This window comes from Peromyscus leucopus, chromosome 22, assembly GCF_004664715.2.
Source record: "Peromyscus leucopus breed LL Stock chromosome 22, UCI_PerLeu_2.1, whole genome shotgun sequence".
In the NCBI taxonomy this organism is placed as follows: domain Eukaryota; kingdom Metazoa; phylum Chordata; class Mammalia; order Rodentia; family Cricetidae; genus Peromyscus; species Peromyscus leucopus.
In genome coordinates, this window is record NC_051081.1 from 5,860,848 (window position 1) to 5,873,483 (window position 12,636).

Consider the following 12,636-nt stretch of genomic DNA (forward strand, 5'->3'; position numbering starts at 1 on the left):
AAGAACTACCTTACCCTAGCCTCCTTGTCCAATCCCAAGATATGTAATCCTCTGCATATAAACCTTTCCTATATACATCCCTTGAAGTGAGTGCTTGGGGACCATCATCCTCCACCCACTGTGTAGAGTGTTGGACATGGACCAAGCCTGGGCTTGCTTTGTTATTAATAAACCCCTGTGTGCTTGCATCAGATATCAGCTCTGTGGTGGACTTGTTCAGGGGTCTTGCGACACAGGCACAACAAAATGAAAGTGCACATGAAACATTAAAACAATAATAAAAAATTTAAAAGGGGGAGCACCACCTGGAGAGATGGCTCAAAGGTTAAAAGGGGGAGCACCAAGAGGTATTCTTGTATTTTCCTCATTCAGTCTTAAGTTTTAAAATTTGCCTCAAGGTGATCTATGTTCAAGAGCACACAAATATCCCTCTATAGAGCATTCTGTATAGTCTTTAGATAGGTCTGTGTGGCTTAAACAAGTTGATAGTTTGAATTCCAATTGGAAAAAGATTTGGGAAGGGATACATTTCCCTCATTGCAGGGAGATCCCCTGAATTATGGATTTCTCTTCAGCTCTTCCAGCCTGGGACAATCAAGAACAATTGTACACAGCAAGAATACAGTGTAAGTGACAAGAAAGAGAAGAACCCTCTATCTAAAGGGTAAAAGGAGATATCGAGCGGATCATCAAGTTCCAATTGGCCCACTGGTGGTCAAGGTAAAAACCTATACATCAAGGGAAAAAATATTCTATAAAACACAGAGTCCTAGGTCACCTGAGGGTTTTTTTTTTTTTTTTCCACCAAGCGTTAGCTGCTTTAACCCATACATCTGCACTGAGTGCCACTGAGTATCTATAATGGGCTAAGATTAATCAATATTCCTATTAAAGTCAAAATGGAGTAAGTTCCAAGAGATACCAGAACTACTCATCATATGGGTCTCTTTTCAATCTATTCCCTAGATTTTTGTGACCATTATGATAATGTAATCAATAACACTGTTCATAATTTTATTCTTGTTCTTGGTTGCAGAAAATGTTTCTAATTTGCTTGCTTATAACATACTCATACATTAAATGACAATAAATTTTATCTACACCTGAATCTAGACCACTCAGGATATCCTGCATTTTAAAAAAATTTAAAATGGGGGTGAATGGTGGAACATAGATGAGGACCGCAGTCATGTAAGGTGAATTCTGGGTGCTTGTAAGAACACTTCAAGAAAACAAGACAGGATTCTTGTGACCTCAGATTCTTCAAAATATGGCATTATTATTGGAATATGTTTTTGTGCTACTCTCAGGTTTACCAAACAAGAATGAGTTTACTTCAGATATCACATTAATATTTATTGTTGTTATTCAATCAAATGTTTAAACTATAATTTTAATGCCCCTATAGAAAATCATGATTTCCAAGTCTGGCATTTCTTGTTATGGTATACAGCTTAAACTCAGGAGAACTTTACTCATTTACCCTTTCTTAATTTATAGAGTATGAATTGTCTGGGGCTCTGAATAACTTTGGCTATTGCATAAGACTCTCTTCACCACATTTACAGGCTCCATTCTCCCAGGTCTCACTGCCTATAGAGGAGAGGCAGGGTATATCCCCACAACCTGCAAACTTTTTGTTTTTTAAAGATAGGGTCTTAAATACTCCACGGTTTTTGAACTGGAACAGCGATGGCTATAAAATATCATGTCAAGGATGAAGGAAGCACTCTACAATGGTGAGTTTCACTTGTTAGAACTAGACCACATTAAGATAAAAACACTCTAACTAACACTGACTCTATTACTTTATTTCAATGAAACCCTTTGCTTATAAATGCCAAGAAAAGAAGAAATTTAAAAGTTCAATATCTGTGCCACCAAATTGTTGAATGGTACTTGCAGCCAAGCCTAATGACTAAAATTCAAATCTTATAATATAAAGGGTACCAACTCCTGAACAATGTCTGTCTCACCTCTATACATGCACTCCCCCCCCCCCACAGGGTTTCTCTATGTAGCTTTGTGCCTTTCCTGGAACTCGCTTTGTAGACCATGCTGGCCTCGAACTCACAGAGATCTGCCTGCCTCTGCCTCCTGAGTGCTGGGATTAAAGGTGTGCGCCACCACCGCCCGGCCTACACATGCACTCTTACATATACAGATAATCTTGAACTCATCACCCTCCTGCCTCTACTTACCAATTCCAGGGATAACAAGTTCCATGAACAATCTTGGTTTACACTGGGGCCTGATGAATCCTGAACCATCATTCTATGCACTGAGATTCATCTGAACTTGAAAACATTCATATAGCAGACTTGGTAATGCATGGCTGCACATTGAGACTCTTTCAAAAATGAAACAAAACAACATGCAAATAACCCAAAAACTTCATTACAATGGTGTGTGTGTGTGTGTGTGTGTGTGTGTGTGTGTGTGTGTGTGTGGTGTGTTTTGAAAAAAGTTCTCTCTCAGTTGCCTGGGCTGCCTTTAAACTCACACTGTAGCCCATGAATTTCTGAGCCTCCTGCATTAGCTTCTAAGTTCCTGGATCACCAGCCTTCACCACCAAGTGAGGAAGGTAGGACACAGAGAGGCTTAACTACCTAATATAGGACACATACCTGGTAACCAGAAGTGCATGGCAGGACTATCATATTCCTCAGGTAATGTGGGAATCTAGAACCTTCCTTGAAGTAGAAAGCCAACTGCTCTGCATGGAAGGGTAGGACGAGCATCAACCTCCAAGCCTCTTTGGATTCTAAATGTCCAATGAATCATGGGTGGCCTAGGGCCACAGGTGCAGTATAAGGCATTGTTTAAGAATATACGCCTGTGGCCCAGGCCCATCTGGTCATAGCCCAGGAGTAGCACTGCGGGCTTTTTACAGAGTTCAAGAGGGCATCCCAACCCAGAACCATGCCCAGGCGGCCCTGGACAAGGCCACTGGCAAGGAAAATAAGATGGGCTCCCTTCTTGCTCACTCTCATGGCCAAAAAAGTTGAGGTTACACAGAACTGAGGTTCCTCCCAGTTGGCAAGGCCTTATGAAATCTGACCCTCTCTATCATGGGCATCTGGGGCACAGAGAACAAAGTGATTCATAGATAGAGCGACTCTGAGTGTGCATGGCCCAACTGGTAATTGCAACCATGGTAACAGAGGTTAGCCCTTACTGCTCTCCCTAACTATCCCCACTTGGAGTAACAGGCACGGAGTGCTGAGGCGCTCACACAAGGTCACACAGTCACAAAATAGATCATTAGCCAGGGTTTGAAACCGTTTCCCATCTGCCTTTTTAACATTCTTTAAATTACGTGTATTTGTTATGTGGTGGACAGGGCAGGCATGTACGGAGAATAGAGGACAACTTGCCTGAATGTTTTTTCTCCTTCTACCATGTTGGTCCCAGGGATCAGACTCAGGTAGAGAAAGGTGTGGAAGCATGTGTCTTTGTCACCTGAGCCATCCCACTGGGTCACAGTTGGATCTTTCTGTGTGTTCCCTTTGTGTGCATGTGCATGTGTAGGGGTCAAAGATTAATGCAGGAAATCCCCTAAAATGAGATTAAAATCCAAATGCTGCTTATGGGTTACTGGGCATGGCCAGGCCGCTCCAGACTCTAGTTTTTCAACAGATTTGGTAAGAGGGGCTCAAAGAGCAGGGAAGGCAGTTCCATTTGCTTTGAAGGGCTAATGAGACAAAGTATTTCCTGGCCAGTAGGCAATACTGGGTCTTCTTCTTTTTTGGTGGGAGCACATAGGGCTGTGTGTCAATAAAATTTCATTGATAGATATCAAATTGATTTGGAAACCCTTTAGGGTTACAAATAACAACACTTTTTTGGATTTGCCCCCCCCCCAACATATTAGGAATGTTTTTTAGCCCCTAGGCTATACCAATAAAAGTTCCTAATCAGCTTGACGACTGGCCTGAATCAATGACCCTATACCAAGCTGCCCAGGAGAGAAACAGATGTCCCTCTTGCCTGCCTGGATGGGTGTGGCCACTCACAAGAGTGCTTTTCTCCACCATCTCACAGAACTGTCCAAAGATATCTTCATCCTGAAGGGGGCACTGAAGGTGCATCAGGCCTCCCAAGAAAGCTTCAAGGATGAGGAAGCTCTGTGTGGCCAGGTGATAGATAACCTCGCAGCATCTGAATGAGGTACTGGTTCTGTGGACCAGGGGGCAGGTGATGAGAGCCACAGGTAGAGCAGTCAGGATGAAGACAGGGATTCCTGGAATGATCTAGGCTGGTCAAATATTACTCAGGATCACTTTCCTGAGTCAGTCATCAGTGGACACTGAACATGGGGGTGTTTTTGACTCAGGTAGAGAGGTATGTGAGTGGCTCTGGCTATGGATGAATCTCCCCTTCCACATCCCCTCCTCTCTTCCTCTTTGTTTTGAGGCAGGGTCTTATGTGACACTGGCTGACCTCAAATTCACTATTTAACCAAGGATAACCTTGACACTCTGATCCTTCTGCCTCCCCCTCCCCTTAGGCTACAGATGGAGCCCTGAAGCACAGTGCTTTGGTGGCTTTTCACAACAGCCATCTCCTGTATGTTCCTGACTCCTGACTCTATCTAGAACTTCCCACTCTCATTCAGCATTCCTCTGTCACTGCCTGGGCCTCAGTTTCTCCTTCTGTTTGGGCATAGGCATGTGGCTTCTGGGAACATCTATGTCCACAGACCTAATTCATGGAGCATTAACAAACTTGGGTTTGAGTGGGGGAAATGCAGGGGTCAGTGGAGTACCCAAGAGGTGCACCAGGCTGTGTATCTGCCTTTCTACCCTACCATCTCACTGCAGGGACAGATGGATGAGAACATGGCTTAGGGTCACTGAGAACACAGCTCAGGTTTTCAATGTACATTCTTTACTTCTGTAAGCCAAAGCCTCATGCACAAACTTCCTCAGGCCCCAGGGTGAAGAACTGGGCTCATAATACATCAAAAGGCAAGCTCGGTGCTTTACTAATGATGCCCGCTGACCCTATCACGTTACATTATTGGCTCCCTACCCTCAGGCCCTCTGATTCCCATCATCCCTTGTATAATATGAATCCCTATATGCCACCTACATTAGAACAGTCTACCCAGGAGTACAAGTTCACTGAAAGATAGAGAAATAATCAGTGTTAGGTGAAGGCATGGATTGGTCAGGGGGGTCTAGAAAAAAGTCTAATCTTCTGGACCCAAAGCACAGTTATGGCAATAAACATGAATGCAGTGCAATATGTACAGAAATCAGGATATGGAGTTGTGTTTCAGGAGTGGAGACCCTGCCTATGATACTCCACTGAGTGACTGGATTTATTAGGAGTGGAACTTCTGCCTAATTTCCACCTTGAGGAACTGGGGGCATGGTTATGTGAGAGCCTCTCCCTAGAATCCCAGTGATGGGCTGGGGTCATGATCAGGTATGGAGCTTTATCATATTCATGGCATCAGTGGGACCTGGGACAATAGAGCCATAGTTAAGGTAGACTAAAGTCATATGCAATAGTCAACTTTATCTACCTCCTCAGACAAGCTGAGTTCAAGCTGTATACAATCACTAAGACAAGCAATATGTGGCAAAAGCATGTTTTTCCATGGAGGCATAAACACTTAATTGAATAACTGCATCAAGCAAGAATTAGTAATTTGAAGTAAATGCAGTACTATCCACTCTACCCTGGAGAAGCAAAAATCACATTCCAAAGACAATTCTGTGTTTCTATGAAACTAAGGTCACAAGACTTTTGCTTCATTTTCTTGGAATGTTCTCACAAGCTCTCGGAATTCCCACATGACTAGGTTCAAGGATGAGGAAGCTCTGTGTGGACTATGTTCTGTCAGGCATGAACTAATAGCCTATCCAAGGCCTACAAATCCCAATCTTTCTTTGTCTTCTCAACCCAGATCTTCACACTGGACACCTCCACTTTTGGAACCCTAATTTCTATTGTTTTTGATCATAGAATGTTTTGGTGTTCCAATCCACAGGGAAAGACCAAAGACTTAGACTGTATTCTAATTTAGATTAAATTAATTTATTCTCACTGCTAGCTGAAGGAAGGCAACCTTGGTGCCAATACAACATGCTATGTGGAGGGGGTGGTAAATGAGGGTTTTAGAGTGAACATCAGAAAAGTGACTATCCATGGAATCCACAGCTTGCCAGGAAAATTGTTTTACTTCACTCAGTTGTTTCTTCCTTTCCTGCTATAGAGTAATAAAAAGACAAGTTCAGCCTTTCCCATAGTGATAAGCAAGTTTTACATAAGCAAAAGTAGTTAATAATACCACACAGCCAATTATTATCTCACCGGGACCTTTCAGGCATTCCAGAGCAAAATGTCAATGACACATAAGTCATACCTGCTGCACATTAAGTTTCTTTAGCTTTCACAGGGGACCTGTGAAAATTATTACTCTGGTTTGAGTACTAATAACTAATGACTGACTTACGTCAGGTCAATTCTGGCAGGCAAAACAGTGCCATCAGGTTAAGGCTGGCTGACATGGCCTCACAAGACCAAACTGGATTAAATTTTGGTGTTCTTCTTCCACCTCCAAATTGTTGGCATGATGGGCCACTGCCACCACAGAAGTCTGGAAAACTAAGTTGTGGCTAAAATTGTGCAGCTGAGAGAGGTGTGAGCAAGTCTAGGTGTGCCTTATTGAAATTGTTGATACCTGGTGATTATTTCCTACACCATTGTATGTTGGAAGTATATGATCTGCTTTTTGATTTTGATTTTATAGGGAATTACAGTTAAGAGATTACATGACTTTTAGAAGAGACTTTGAACTTTGGACTTTATAACATTATTGAGGCTGTAATAAACTGTGGGGACTTTTCAAATTGTATTAAACACACTTCGCATTATGATATTGTTACAAGCTTATGGGGACAAGGGAGCTGAATGTGGTGGTTGGAATGTAATTGGCTTCCATAATCACATTAGGTGGTGTGGCTTTGTTGGAGGAAGTGTGTCCCTGTGGAGGAGAGCTTTGATGTCTCATATATATTCAAGTTATGCCCAGTTCACTTCCTGTTGCCTTTAGATCAAGTAAGCACCACTAGGGCATGGAGAAATGGGACCTAAAAATGAGGTGGACTAAAGTCTCATGCAATGGCCAATTTTATTTAGAGCACCAGACAATTTATACTCTTAAGGTTAAGAAAAGTCATATGAGTAAAGTTCTCATGAGTTAAGGATATACAATCACAAGAACAAACTGTCTATGAAAAAACATGTTTTTCCATAGAGGCATATGAAATATAGTTTGAATGTTTAGTTGAATAACAACAACAAGCAATAATGAGTAATCAGAAGTAAACTCACTACTATCTGCTATTCCTGAAAGTACAAAAACACATTCCAATATTACAATATGGAAGCACACACACACACACACACACACACACACCATTACACCATGTGTATACCTAGTACCAAAAGAAGCCAGAAGAGTGCATCATAACTTCTTGACCAAGAATTATAGTTAATTCTGAGCCATTTGATGTGTGTGCTAAGAACCAAACTCTGGTCTCAACAGCAGCAGTACTACTGAGTTGACTATCTCATGCATGTGTCATTATAATGCAGAAGATGAAGTGAAAATGCCCCATTAATCCTTCTGTCTTCTATCACTGGGAAATTATGAAAGTCCTTGCTATATGGTCATCAAAGGAATGAATGGAATTCTATACTATATAAATGGACTCTGCCCATTGCCTCTGACTGTCATTGTTAACACACATTTCTTGATGTAAATGATGACATCAAAAGGTTTAGTTAAGTAGAGATGATTCCAGATTATTTATAATCGGAAAAGTTCTATAATGTGTTATTTATTTATTTATTTATTTATTTATTTATTTATTTATTTATTTTATTTATAGACAGGATCTCTGTACAGAGCATGGTGGTCTTGGAACTATGTGGACAAAGCTGCCCTTAAACTCACAGAGTTCTGCTTGCCTCTATCTCCCAAGTATTGGGATTATAAGCATTCACCATTGTGTTCAGCTGAGATATGTTTTTTAAATGACCTATCTTTGAGTCAGAGAATTAAAGTATAATGTAAGCTTACATTTTTAAAATTTAAACAGGAATCAATATTGTTTTGATGAAAAGAAATACTTCTTGCACTTCTACAATTTATGAATTTCAGCTGGTAAACCATTTCCTATGTTCTCCACATTTGGGTTAGTTTGTTCGTTGATTTCACCTTTTTCAAAATTTTAACACTTGTATACACCTGTGCCATGGTTTGCATGTGCCGGTAAAAAGACCACTTACAATGTCATTCTCTACTTCCTCTGTGTGACGACTAGAGATCAAACTGAGGTAGTCAAGTTTGTCAACAAGTGCCTTAAACTGGTGAATGACCTCATTCACCATTGTTTTTGTTTTAAAAATATTTATGTATGTGCATGTGCATATGCCACAGTCCATGTGAACTATTCTGAGGAAAACTTGTATGAGTAATGTGGGGCTCCCAGAAAATGAACTCAGGTAAGCAGGTTTAATAGCAACCACCTTTGGTTGCTTTGACAATTCTCTGGTATTCATTTGTGTTCCTGGAAAAGTGGTAAGAACAAGTGTTCTTATCTTAACAAAATGGATGGCACTATAAATAACACTTTCATTTTAAAATGTTTTATTATTCAAATTGCCCCGTGTTTTTTTATTAAGAGAATTTTTTCATTAATTTTACACACCAATCGAAGATCCCCCTCTTCCCTCCTCCTACCCCCCCAGCGTCCCCCTCTCAACTCATCCCCCCACTCCCTCCCCACATGAAGGCAAGGCCTCCCATGGGGAGGCACATCCAGTAGAGGCAAGTCCAAGCCCTTCCCCCTGCCTCAAGGTTGCACAAGGTGTCCCATCATAGGTAGTGGGCTCCAAAAAGCCCCCTCCTGCACCAGGAATGGATTCTGATTCTACTGCCAGGGGCCCCCCAAACAGATCAAGCTACACAATTGTCTCACCATGCAGAGGACCTAGTCCAGTCCCATGAAGGCTCCACAGTCATTGATCCAACTTTCATGAGTTCCCACTAGTTTGGTTTGGTCATCTCTGCAGGTTTCTATTGTATGATGACAAAATAGTTACAATTTCAAAATGAGACAATGTTTTACTGATGGAATGGTTCTACTAATCTTACTTGAGTACCAGTGAGATGATCCAGTGTGAAAAATGAGTGTTATGAAAGGTTTTATTGCATTTATTACATTCATGGAGTGTCTTACAAGTATGAGATTTTCCTGCCTTTAAAGACACAGTGACCTGCAAAAGCGTTACCACATTGAGTATATTCACAGGATTTCTCTCCAGTATGACTTCTTTTATGTGCTTCAAGATTTCATTGATGTGCAAAGGCTTTATTGCATCAAATACATTAATTTGGTGTCTCTCCCATACGATTATTTCCATGATTATGAAGACTACTGTAATGTACAAAGAGACCAGAGAATGGAGGAAAGGAATTCCAGTCCAGTCCCTGGGTTGAAGAGCTCAGGATAGATTTGAAGGGTATGCCTGGTACTCCTGATAGACGGAGATACTGGCAGCCACTTGCTGCTTTGATATGTTAATGGGAAACATAGTTAGCAATTTGTGAAAATTTGTGATCTAAGAATTATAATCTCAAAAATTATTTTAAAGCATTAATGAAAGCAAGCTTTATGATCCCATGTGCCCAATGGCCTACAATTTTTATTAGAGCATACCAAGGATAAATCACACCTTTCTTCTCTAGCTGTACATTTTTAGTCAGAAAATTAACAAGCCAGTTAGTCAGAGATACAAGAATTTGTTCAGCATTATTGTTCTCTTTCAAATAGTACAACAACACTAATTGAGTTTCTAGAAGGAAATTCACTTTTTTCCAAATTCTTCACAGTCCTGGTCTGTGAAAACCCTAAAATTTTTTTTATCAGGACATTTTTGATCACTTAAAATTGATTATCTGACTAATCACTGAACATCCCAAATGCAGACAAATTTAGACCTTTCAACCTCCTTCCTGCTGCCACCCTTTCTCCACTGTGGGTACACCAGTTTGCCAAGTAGACAATAGACTCTGATTCTTACAGAGGTCCCTATGCATTTGAAATTCCTCACCAAAACACTGGGCTCTATCAGGGCACCCATTCACATGTCTTATTCTCCTTCTCACTAACCTGCATAACTGTGTTCCCAGCACTGAATGGCACAGGCAGTTCTTGGTATTCAGAGCAATTCTCAATGACATAGTACAAGGCATGTCTGGCATAATGTGCTGGATTGTTTGTTGTCAACTTGATACAGGCTGAAATCATCTGATAAAAAGAAACCTCAACTGAGAAAATGCCTCTTACGAGTTCAGGTTGTAAGCCAGAGTGCAAGAAATTTTCTTAATTAGTGATGGGGGAGGGCCCATCTTATTGTAAGTAGGTCCAATTTCAGGGCTAGTGGTCCTGGATTCTATATGAAACAGGCTAGGCAGGCCATGGAGAGCAACAGAGTAAGCACCACTCATTCATGGCCTCTGCATCAACTTCTTCCTCCAGGTTCCTGCCCTGTTTGAGTTCCTGTCCTGACTTCCTTAGATGATGAAGAATGATATGGAAGTGTAAGTCAAATAAACTGCTTCCTCCCCAACTCGTGTGTGGTCATGGTGTTTCACTGCAGCAATAAAAACCAAAACCAAGGCACCTACCAGACATCTTGCTCTAAAAACAAATAAATAACCATTTGTGAAAAATCAAATAAATTTCTTAATGAATGGGAGACTTTGGGGAATAGAAGGAAATACAGATTAGAGCAGTGATCTATGTAAAAAGTGAAATAGAAAAGGTGATACTGTAATGTTTAAAAGAGAATGGTCCCAATAGGCCCAATGTTTTAATACTTACTCATCAGGGAGTGCTGCTACTAATGAGGGATTAGGTGGTATGGTATTGTTGAAGTAGGTGTGGGCTTATTGGAGCAAGTGTGTTACTGCGGGTAGGTTTTGAGGTTTCAAGGGCCTGAGCCAGGCACAGTGACTTTCTTTCCTCCTACTGCCTGCAGACCTGGATGTAGAAATATCAGACATCATGTCTGTCTGTGTGCTGCCATGATCCTCACAATGATGATAATAGAATAAATATCTGAAACTATAATTAAATGCTATCCTTTAAATACTTGCTTTAGTCATGTTATCTTTTATTATTATTTTTTAATTTTATAATTTAATTTTACATATCAGCCACAGATTCCCCTGTCCTCCCTCCTCACCGCCTCCCCCACACCCTTCCTCCAATCCACCCCACATTCCCATCTCCTCCAGGGCAAGGACTCCCCTGGGGATTCAGCTCAACCTGGTAGATTCAGTCCAGGTAGGTTCAGTCCCCTCCTCCCTTCACCCAGGCTGAGCAAAGTGTCCCAGCATAGGCCCCAGGCTCCAAAAAGCCAGCTCATGCACTAAGGTCCCAGTCCCACTGCCTGGGGGCCTCCCAAACAGTTCAAGCTAATCGACTTAAAAAAAAAAAAAAAAAGGTTATATTCATTCTAAGAATTTGATAACACTTCTTCATGATTAATACCCTCCTTGATTATTTTGAGAACAGTCCAAGTTAATGACCAAGTGACCCAAATCAAACAGGGATCTTCCCCCCTCTTTATGTCTTTTCATTTCCCTTTTGAACTCGGTCCCATACTTCTTCACCTAAATTGCCTTCTTCTGGAACAGGAGTTAAAAACAATTTGCACCCAATATAATAATTGTGCTTTTAATATTTGTGCTTCTCCTTACCTTTAAAATGATGCACTTGTTTAAGGCAAAGCTTGTTCTGGTTTCTGCGCCGTTATTCTCACTCACCTCGTTCTCTGAGGATCCTCTCTCATCTTGTAACTAATTTCTGGTCCCTGTTCAAAATCCACTTGTCGCCATTCTAGAGATGGTGGGCCCTGGGAGAAATGAGCTGATAAATGAGGCCCAAAGTCTTATGCAAGAGCCTACTTTATTCAGAGCCTCGGAAAATTTATAGTCTGAGGGTTAAGAAAGGTCACGTGAGGTAAGTTCTAGTATGTTCAAACTGTATACAATGACAAAAACAACCCAGATGGGACCAAAATATGTTTTCCCATGAAGGCATATAAAGCATAGGTTAACTGAATAAAAACAACAATGATGAGTAATAAGAATAATAATGAGAATAAATTCACTCCTAACTGCAATATTGTGTGGAATATGAAAACACATTCCAAGAACAATTGTGTTTTGAAGAAACTTAAGTCACAATTGCCTTGTCCTGTTTCTTGAACTGTATACACAAGCACTCAAAACCCTCCTCACATGACTTCATTCAAGGACAGTGTTCCAACAATACACATGAGTAAAAGTATCGATGACTATGGAAAACCAGTCCCAAAGCAGCACAGGGTTTGAGAGGAATCCACAGCATTTGCAAAGCTGTTTTTCTATATGAGGAGTTTTAAGGAAAAAGGACACTCACACATTCTCTTGATAGTTCCTTTCTTTATTTTCACATATTGTTCTTTATTGCTTTGTCCCCTTTTCCTCCACCACTTAAATACTTCAACAGAACCTCTCAGACAATAGAAAAGTCATAAAGAGATACATTCCATTTCTCAAGTGAA